The following is an 11564-nucleotide window of genomic DNA, read 5'->3' as shown; positions in this document are numbered from 1 at the left end:
GATGACAGTGGGAATGGGAACAGTGCATTGGACCAAGCCGAAGGAGATAACCATAGTAGAGCTAACAATGATCTTGTCCTTTTTAAACCATAGTAGAGCTAACAATGATCTTGTCCTTTTTAATCTTAGAAGAATAATAGTTGTATAAAGCGGTATGAGTGATATGAGGAGGAGGTCGATTTAGTTTGCAGATATTTGAGTTTTTTTTTTTACTCAATTTCATCGAGACTTAAAAAGAAAGAAAATGCTATTGTGTATTTTTTTTACTAAATATAATTAAAAAATCAAATTAAAATGATGCAATAAAAATGTTTGTGATGTAGCGCATAATATAGAAAGAATTATCATATGATCAAATAGATAGGAGGATAAACGTCTTTATTATGGCAGGCGAATAAATTCAGCCCGGTAGGCAGGCGGATAAACGCCTTAGTTAAGATGGGCGAGTAAATTCGGCTCAGTAAACAGATGGATAAATGCCTTTGTTATGGCGAGCGAGTAAATTCGGCCTGATAGACAGGCAAATAAACATTTTAGTTAGGACGGGCAAGTAAAGTAAACTTAGTAGACAGGCGGATAAATGCCTTTGTTAAGACGGGTGAGTAAAGTCAGCTCGGTAGGCAGGCAAATAAACGCTTTTGTGAAGACGGGTGAGTAAATTTGGCCCGATAGGCAGGTGAATAAACACCTTTGTCTACAAACACAATAAGAAAAAAATCAAATATAATCTTTTAATAGATAAATAAAAAGACTACATAGTTTAGTAATTCTCTTATTTAAATAATCAAAGTAATTCAACTGATAAAACTTAAGTTTTTGATTATCTATGATCTGGGCACTGTCGTCCTCTATCCAAGTAGCTTGATCACCTAAATGAGACACCATTCTTTTCGTCACTTACTATTGTCCTTTTTTAACTTTCTCTATTTGTAGCTCACTCTACTTTTCATCATCTAACCGAATATACTTTTGTGCCCTCTCCATCAATTTGTAGTATGTCCATGCAGGGTTTTTTTTATCAAAGAATCGATAAATAAGACATTGGTGGAATCTTCTTTTAGGGCTTCACAGGCTATCTCGTGATTTAGTTGTTTCACGTGTATGGAATAACACCCCTAATTTTTAAATTAATTATTTTATGAGTAGATATTAATATTTTATTTTATTTAAATTTTGAGAAATTATTTGAAATTTTTAGATTTTAGAAATCGGGTTTGATTTATATGACATATAAAAATTTGATGATTTTTAAAAATTAATTTAAAGATCACGTGGTAAAACTAAAAATATATTTGGACTCTACGAATTTTTTTGAGTTTTCTAGAATTTTTTTAAAATTTTTGGGCCTCGTTTTTGGTCCCAAGGCAGAGTAAAAATTTAATTTTGGGTGTCTTGAATCGAATCGGCTGAATCAAACCGGATAGGATCGGACCGGTGGAATCGGACCGGCCCATTTTCTTTTTTCTTCTTTCTTCTTCTTCTTCGTGTGCCCCTGACACCTTCCCTCTCTCTCTCATTTTCTCTCTCCTCTCTCCTCCTCTCGTCGCCCCACAGCCTCCTTAGCCACCCCAGCTTGCCGGCGCACCACCTCAGTCCTTCCCCCTCGCCGGCCGCAGCTTGTAGCACCGAAAAAATGCGCCCAAAGGCGCTTATGTGCGTAGCACGCCGCTTTGTTTTCCCGGCCAAAATCTAGCCGATCTGACCACCAATTGGACCGGATCTTATACCAAAACCCATCTACATCTCGAGAGCTTTCTTTAGACACCAAGAACACCAAAATTCATAGAGCAGTTTGTCCAATTTTTATCCAGGAAGTTTTAGTTTATTTTGAATTTCAGGCTCGATTTCTCGAAAACCGTAAACCCCAACAAAAATCCGAGAGTACCGGAGTGCTCCACTCGTCGAGAGCTTCGCAGCAATACCCATTTCAAATTTTTTCGACACTATTTTTTGATGAGTCTCACGAGACTTCACAGTATTTTTTTGAGCATTAAATGAACTTAAAAAATTTCGTAAAAATTATATACTAACCCCCGTGTTGTGGGCTTCACGTAGGTACCTTCAATTCGTGGAAATTCAATAGTTGCTCGGGTCTGTAATTTCGGGCTAGGTAGATAGATTACTAAAAAAGTCTCCGAATTGGGTCGAGGTGATAGGCTACCCCACCATTTTCAGATGTCCCGGACACGTCTCCAGGGTCGAAATTGACATAGGTAAACCTGAACCCTCATTTCTCTTAATTATCTAGTGCCTGACTATAAAATATTCGTGGTAGGCTAGAAAAATATAATTCCTTTTGCGTTAGCTCTATAATATTGCTAAAAACTGCGGGGCAAAATTTTAGAATTTTTAGAGCTCATTAGGTAGTTTCTGCAAAAGGGGTAATTGTAGGGATTAAATTATAATTTTTCAAATTGTGATTGTTGACTGTTTGGGTGGGCCCAGGAGGGGCCATGTGATGTGATTGAGTTATGGATGTGTGGCTTATGAATATAGAAGTACAATTTGAATCCATTTTCAAGTTGAGTAGGTCCTAGGTATAGGGGAGACTCTGCCGGATTTTCGGCACGACCTAGGGTGTCTTTGGTCTTTTTCAGGCTTGTATTGAGTCAATATATTAAATAATTGCTATGAAATTGTCAGGCGAGCCGGGACAGCCTTTCTCCTCTGCCTAGCCGCCGTAGTGACCTCGGTTAAGTCTGTGAGTAAAATATTAATTTTAATTATAATTTTGATATTATTATATGTTCAAGCATGTCCATGCATCACTTATAAATATATATCTATGTAGTTAAATACTAGGCACATTTTATATTGCATTCATAATTGATGAACTGCCATGGATGTTATTTGTGGTAATTTGGAGCAGTGTGCGTGCATTGGGGTGCGTGTGGTATGGTTTGGATATGGACAGAATGGGCAGACACGGCTTGAGAGACACTCGCTGAGACCCGGTCCTTTATGGATAAGTCAGGGTAGACACGACTTGAGAGACACTCACTAGGACCCTGCACTTGGTTTATTAAGCGAAAGTCCAGCTTGAGAGACACTCACTGGTAGAGGTTGGATTAAGAGAGCTATATAGGGGATCAAGTCCCATATATGTACTGTTTGAATAGTGTCGAGTGGGTGAGTGCTCCAAATTGCCTTTTTACTGCTATGATGTGGTTTGTATAAAAATATTGATGATGTTGCATTTCACTCATTATGATGCATTAGCTTTAGTTAGCTATAGAAATTGTGGTTAAAATTAGTATTTTACTCTCTGAGTCGAACGCTCACTCTTGTTCATCTATTTTTTCAGGCTACAGGAGGATTATTTATTGTGGTTAACCTGCTCTTCTTCTTTGCAAGTCCATTAATAGTATTTAATATATTTTGTATAATTGAGTTAAATTTTAGACTCCGCATGTGTTAGAAGTACTTATTTTTATTTTGGGCCTGTATTATAAAAGTTATATTGGACTTGTAAATTTATTAACTGTATACATGATGGTATTGAATGAGGGAGCTGAGCTCCCATTTGAGTTATCGCATTTTGATTATATGGAGGGTGAGCTAAGCTCCCCAATTTATTATATCTTATGTTTACAGGTCGGAGAGTTAAAAACTCCCCATTGAAGGGTCCATTTTATGGCCAGACTCTGTTCTATTGAATTCTTGAAATTAGGCCCAAATGGGCCTTAGGATTGGGTTGAGGAATAGTTAGGCTTACTACGGGCCTTGGGGGCTTCAGGCTGGCCCAGGTCCTAGTGTCAGTCCTGCCTATAGGTTTGGTCGTGATAAATGTGGTATCATAGCTTAGGCTCCAGATTCATAGGGAATATATATCTAAAGTGTTGGGAAGAGTCTAATAGGAGTCACATGTGGAGAATAGGGTCCACATTAGTCCTTGCATTGTCATCTTTGCTTATAGTTTCTACTTTATATAATTGTGTGTAAATATTTATCTATAGAGCTATGTAACATGTCATTTTGAATTTTTGTTGGCTAATGCTACTGAATTTCAGAAAAATGTGTAGAAGCAGAAGAACTGCCACTGCACCAGAATGAGATTTGCCAGACGAGGTGTCGGCATAAGATGAGGCGCTTGCCTCAAGGAGGCGGGGTATGAGACCTAGAGCTGCTCAAGTAGAACAGCAGCCGCCACCAGTTCAGGAACATCTTTTATGGCCCAGGGTTTCATGGACCCAATGGTAGCTACCTTAGCCGGATTGTAGAGAACCATTGATAAGATGACACAATATATGGTCCACCCTCCCCAACAGTAGTAGGCCACCACACCAAGAGGGGAACCTTACAAACAAATAATTAATTTCAAGAAGTTGATGCCTGGTACTTATGATGTATCAGATGATGCCTAGAGTGTGTGCAGCATGTATTGGGGCCAGTGCCTAGGCAGTGGATGACAGACTACGTACTACCTCGTATTGAGGGATTATCATGGACCCAGTTTGTGGAACTGTTCATCAACAAGTTTGTGCCAGAAAGCTTTAGAGATCAAAAGCAATGGGCCTTTGAGGCCTTAAGGCAGAATGGCAGATCCATAGATGAATATGCTACAGAATTTTTGGAACTGAGTAGATATGCCCCCGCAGTAGTGGCTACAGAAAGTATGAAGGCAAAGAGGTTCCTAAAGGGGCTGGATAAGAGGTATGCATACCTGGCCATGATGTTTGATTAGTCTTTTGATATGGTAGTTGATCGAGCCCAACAGATTGAGATTAGCTATACAGGAGATGACAGTGGAAGGGCAAAGAAAAGTAAAGCAGAAGGTTCTTCAAGTGTTCCCTACATGGGTAACACAGATAGCGGAGGCCAAAGTCACTACAGAGGAAGGGGTAGGAACAACAAAAAGGGTGGTTTTAAATACAAATCTTGAGGATTCAAACCAGGATATGGATCCAACAGTGGTCACAGTTCGGGTTACAATAGTTCTGGGTCTGGTTCAGGATCCTCCTTGGCACTTTGCACACAGTGTGGAAGAGGACATTCAGGACCTTGTATGATGGGTTTAGGAGTATGTTTCCGGTGTGGCCAGCAGGGTCACTTTGCTAGAGAATGTTCAGTGTTTAGTGAGCCACAGATGGGGTCACAAGGCTTTGTTGCAAATGTTCCTCATCAATTGTATCCTAGTGCTTCCAGCATGGCAGGTAGTCAGTTCAATGGCCAACAGGGCCGAGGACAAGGAGGATGTGGATTTGAAGGCAGGTCAAGAGGTAGAAGTCAATTTCAGGGTTCTGCAATGTAGGGTAGGGGTCAAGCTTGGGTTTTCACCTTGACCCACTAGGATGCTCAGGCTTCCAATGCAGTTGTGGCAGGTATTCTTCTAGTCTGTTCCTATGAGGCTCGTGTTTTGATAGATCTGGGTGTCACGCACTCATTTGTCTCCCCTATTTTTACCATGAGATTGAGTAGAAACCCTACAACTTTAGAATGCCCTTTGTCTATAGCTACCCCACTTAGTGACAACATAAATGTGGATATGGTTTTTCCAGGTAGCCCAGTAGTAGTGGATGGAAGGATCCTCCTAGCAGACTTGGTTTCTCTACCAGTAATGTATTTTGATGTAATTTTGGGAATAGATTGGTTAGCAACTCATTATGCCACTTTAAACTGCAGGAACAAAAGGGTGTACTTTCATATACATGTTGTGGAAGAGTTTAGCTTTGATGGTGACAGGAGTGTGGCTCTATATAACTTGGTGTCAGCAATTAGTGCTAGAAAAATATTGAGGTGTGGATGTCAAGGGTATTTGGCATTGGTGAGAGATACATCTGTAAAAGGTGTTAACATGAAAAATGTTCCTGTTGTCAGAGAATTCATGGATATTTTCCCTGAGGAGGTTCTAGGGTTGCCACCCGGAAGGGAAATAGAGTTCTGCATTGATATTGTGCCGGGTACAAACCCCCTATCAATGCCACTTTACAGGATGACACCAGCAGAATTGAAGGAGCTAAAGGAGCAACTACAGGAGCTTTTGGACAAGGGTTTCATACGTCTAAGCACTTCACCTTGGGGCGCTCCTGTTCTATTTGTGAAAAAGAAAGATGGGTCCTTGAGGTTGTGTATTGATTATAGACAGCTGAACAAGGTGACTGTGAAGAACAAGTATCCACTTCCTTGGATCGATGATCTGTTTGATAAGCTCCAAGGGGCTAGATTCTTTTCCAAAATAGACCTACGATCAGGCTACCATCAGTTGAGAATCATGAATGAGAATGTGTATAAGACAACATTCAGGACAAGATATGGTCATTATGAGTTCTTGGTGATGTCTTTTGGACTCACTAATGTACTAGTGGCCTTTATGGACTTGATGAACAGTGTGTTCAGGCCATTCTTGGACCCTTTTGTAATCATATTCATAGATGACATTTTGGTATACTCTCAGACCGAGGAAGAACATGTGTGGCATTTGAGGATGGTGTTGCAGACTTTAAGGGAGCACCAGCTATATGCTAAATTTTCAAAATGTGAATTTTGGCTAGAAAGCATCTCATTCTTAGGACATGTGGTTTCTAGTGAAGGCATTCAAGTGGTTCCCAAGAAAATTGAGGCTGTAACTGATTGGCTTAGGCCTACAACAGTCACTGAGGTGCGAAGTTTTCTAGGCCTAGATGGCTACTATAGATGCTTTATACAGGATTTCTCCAGGATAGCAGCTCCCCTAACTAAGTTAACTCGAAAGAATGTTCTGTTCATTTGGACAAATGATTGTGAGGATAGCTTCCATAAGCTTAAGGAATGTCTAACTACCGCCCCTGTGTTGACATTACCGATGAGTGGTGAAGGATATATAGTGTACTGTGATGCCTCCAGAGTTGGCTTAGGGTGTGTTTTTGATGCAGAATGGAAGAGTAGTGGCTTATGCTTCAAGGCAGCTAAAGAGGCATGAGCAGAACTGCCCCATCCATGATTTGGAAATGGCGGTTATAGTCTTTGCACTAAAGATCTGGAGACACTACCTATATAGTGAAGTGTGCGAGATATACACCGACCACAAGAGTTTGAAGTACATCTTCCAACAGAGGGATTTAAATTTGAGACAGAGGAGATGGATGGAGCTTCTGAAGGACTATGATTGTACCATCCAGTACCACCCTGGGAAGGCCAATGTAGTAGCAGATGCTTTGAACAGAAAATCTTCTGGCAGCTTGGCGCACATATCAGCGGAGAGAAGACCATTGATTCAGGAAGTACACGAGTTGATGGATTAGGGTCTGATTTTAGATCTTTCAGATGAGGGAGTATTATTGGTCCATTTTTCAGTGAGACCAGACCTGTGAGACAGAGTCAGAGTTTCCCAGCACAGAGACCAGCAATTGATGAAGATCATAGAAAGAGTACAGCAGGGTGAAGGTAGTGAGTTTGGATTTGCCAATGATGGCACCCTTATGCAAGGTTCTAGGATATGTGTGCCCAACGTGAATAATCTCAGAAATGAAATCATGCGAGAGGCATACTATACACTATACAATGTCCACCCAGACTCCACCAAGATGTACCATGATGTGAAAGATAGCTACTGGTGGAATGGCATGAAGAGAGACATAGCAGACTTTGTGTCCAAGTGCTTGACTTTTCAAAAGATGAAGTTTGAACACCAGAGGCCGTCAGAGAAGCTGCAAGAGCTCCCTATCCCAGAATGAAAGTGGGAAATGATCACTATGGATTTTGTGACTGGGTTGCCTCGTACCATGCAGGGATATGATTCGATATGGGTAATTATAAATCGTTTGACTAAATTAGCTCATTTCTTGCCTGTGAAAACCACATATTCTATTGCACAGTATGCCCGGCTCTATGTTCGAGAAATTGTTAGATTAGATGGAGTTCCTGCTTCCATAATATCTGACAGAGGGCTCCAGTTCACTTCTAGGTTTTGGAGAAAGCTGCAAGAGGCACTTGGCATGCAATTAAACTTTAGTATTGCCTTTCACCCTCAAACAGACGGGCAGTCCGAAAGGACAATCTAAACACTGGAAGACATGCTTCGCATGTGTGTTTTAGATTTTGGAGGTCAATGGGATGATCAGCTACCCTTGGTGGAGTTTGCCTGTAACACCCCCGTTTGCATAGCCTGGTATATTTCACTGTTCTGGTGACCAGAGTCGGTCTGAACAATTAAGGAGATTAGAACCATACTTAAGACAACTAGATAAGCCTTAAACACAAATAATTAGTCATTGCAAATTAGTTAAGTATAAATAAGGAAAACAGAACATAAGAAGTTAAACAAGCCGAGAGTCACAATGATGGGTGACCTTCTCGGGAAGGACCGCAAAGTCATTTTAAACTCAAATTTCGAACCGTAAAATGTGACGCTGCAGTCCTTGGGATCATTACGAACACAGTTGAAAAGAGAAAATCACGAAAAAGAACTGTTAAGCCAGTCAAATAATTAGGTCAGGAAGTCGGAAGAAATATGGAATTAATTGCAAATCGGGATGAACAGGTGAGGGGCAATTTGGTCAATTGACCCCGAGAGCTGACTCCTGACCTAACTGTCAAATAAAATAGGAGAAAAAAAAACTTCAGGATCGAGAATTAAATTAAAGAACTAATAGAAAAAAAAAAGAGAAAATGAAAAGGTTAAAAAGGTATAGGGATATGACATCATGCATGATGCCATAAATCCCATAATTTATAAATTAATTAAAATGAATTGTGGTCTTTCATAAGACATAAAAAAAAGAAAGGAAAAGAAAAAAAAATCAATTGGTCTTCTCTCCCAAAGTTGTCGCCTCCATCCTTCTCTCTCCCTCACCATTGCAAACCTCCATTAAAGCTTGCTTCAAGCTTTGAAACCACCATTAAACCTCAAATCCTTCCATACTTGCTTCACAAAAACTTGATTTAGTCACTTAAGAAGAAGCTTGGTCATCAAAGGGAAATTAGAGAATTCAAATTCAAGTTGAGGTAAGTGCAATTTCAAGTTTAAATTCTTATTGAATTCATGAATTTAAGTTTATGTGTGGTGAAATTGGATTAGAAATAAAGGAAATCATGCTTAAATAAAGGAAGAGAGAATGTGGCAGCCATGGAACCCTAAGGTTTTGATGGTATTTAGTTAGGTTAAACATGAAATCTTAGTGAATAGATGTTAGATATGTGAATTGTATAATTAGATTACATTAATTGTGAAGATTGGACAAACTTAGGGTTTTGGACATTAGGGTTTGGAGACCAAAAATGTGAAAAACTTGTAAATGGTGTTTTTGACATAATGTAAAGTGAGAAATGGTCATTTGTGACCTAATTAAGTATGTTAGAAGTATTTGAATCAAAACCAAATTCGGATTGGGTATACACCATGACCAAAAGTCAACTTTGAGAGACCAAAAATGAAATTTTACAAGTCCAATTGATATGGGACCAATTGGGAATGAAAATAGGAATTAAATGAAACAATTTTCATTTAGGAAGCATGCTCAAAAAGTAACTAAAACCTGGTGAACAAATTGACCAAAGTTGGAAAATTGCAGGCTGCCCTGCACAAACTGACCAAATGAATAGTGTGTTTGTTCATTTGGTCATAACTCGAGCTAGGCAGGTCAAAATGACCTGAAATTTTACCAGTGGTTAGATGAGATATAGATCTAAAACTTTCATGAAGAACACCAACCCAAATTATGCCATTAACCCAATCAAATTACTGAGCAAAGTTGGTGACCTGAACCTGCAGAACTGCAGATTTACTATATGAACAGTAAAGTTTCAATGGCTATAACTCTCTCTAGAAAACTCCGATTTAAGAGATTCTTGAACCGATGGAAACCTAAGACATAGTAGAAAATTTCATATGAAGAAAATTAGACCAAATTATGGACTTAACTTAATCAAATTGCTGAACGAAGTTGGATCAATAAATCTGCCAGAACTAAAATCTGTAGCATGAACAGTAACCGTATTTTGGACATAACTTGAGCTACAAAACTCCAATTGGGGTGATTAAAAAAGTAGAATAAACTTAAGACAATAGGGAACATTTTCTATGAAGAAAGTTTTGCCAAATTCCAACAGTAAAAGGACCAATGAAATAGTGCAACTTAGGACTCTAAAATTGAAAATTGACAATTTTGCCTAAGAGACTTAAGTGTTGAGAAAATGACCAAAACCAACAAGTTTGGTGACCAAAATGTGGTATGTGGGTAAAGTTGGAATTCCCATACCTATTAAGCCTTAGAAAGTCAATAATTTGACTTGAATAGTGTAGTGAATAGTAATCCGAAACACAAAATTTCAAGAACGTCGAGTTTAACACGTTAGAGCTAGGTAAAAGTGAAGTTAAATTTATTTTTGGATTTATGCTAAGTTATGGTACTGAAACATTGTGAAATTGTGCTTTTCAGTTGAAAAGAACACCAGGAAAGAACCCGAAGAATCAAGTCAAGGCCAAGAGGCGACTCGTTTGAGGTTTGTGCACAACGTATAACTTTTGTAAATTATTTCTGCATATTGTTTTGAATAATTTGAATTAGTGAATTATGACAATTTTTATGATGCTTTGATTTAAATTGTGGAAGGTTAGTTGTGTATATTTGAAATGACAATGTTTAGCAAATTGTTAAGATAAGTTTTGAAACCACAGTGTCATGACCATATATTTGAACACCTCACTAGCACGACTAGTGGGGGTAATTAGTTTCGAATTTTGATTCCTTCTCTGGAGAAGTGTTGAGGTGTGCCAGTAGAAGAGGATGTGAATGGATATCCATATATTTGTATATTTGAGCTAGCTAGCCTTGTGATGTGATTTCTCTTTAGCTTTTGGCTATTGAGATTCTATTTGTTTCGAATGGCATGATCTAACTGTAGGTTTTATGAAATGTGATTTGATACTTCAAAATGAAAGTGTTGGGATTAAAATCTCATGACGCATGAATTGTATTTAATTTTCATGTTCAGTCAAATTTTTGAATAAATGTGATTTAAGTTTTGCATAAAGATTATTTTAGTATGTTGTGCACCACTGAGTCCTAGTACTCAGCGATGGCTTTTATTGCTGTCGCAGAAATAGAGACTAGAGGAGCAGCAGATTGAGCTGCTGAGGATTGAGGATTTATCAGCTTGGGAGTTATCGGGTATAATTTATACCCTAATTATAAATATTTCTTTTGATGTATGTATTGCATATAAATGTATGGACATGTAAATGGGTCTTGAGCAACTTGTACAAAATTTGTATGAAGTTTGTATTAAAGTTTAGTTTGCATTTCTATTGATGTAAATTTTGTAAGGATATATATAAATTGTTTTGTCTCTAATGAAATATGAGTGGAACTATTTATTTAATTTGAATGAAATGTATTGCTAGTATTTTGAGGATTATTGAATTTTGAACTTGAGAAATTGATTGAGTTGATTGTGAAATTGAAGTAGTTGTTGAGAAAAAATTTTAGAAGTGCTTTTTACAGGTATTTGAAGAACTGGTTTCTCAAAATACAAACAGAATTCTGTCAAAAATTTTATAAAATTTGCGAAAAAATAAAATGGACCAAAAATATTAATTAGATTTACTTTTAATCATATGTTTTAAATACCTATTAGAAAATGCTCAC

Source organism: Hevea brasiliensis, chromosome 17 (assembly GCF_030052815.1).
Source record: "Hevea brasiliensis isolate MT/VB/25A 57/8 chromosome 17, ASM3005281v1, whole genome shotgun sequence".
Taxonomy (NCBI): Eukaryota; Viridiplantae; Streptophyta; class Magnoliopsida; order Malpighiales; family Euphorbiaceae; genus Hevea; species Hevea brasiliensis.
Note: the sequence above shows the minus strand (reverse complement) of the source record.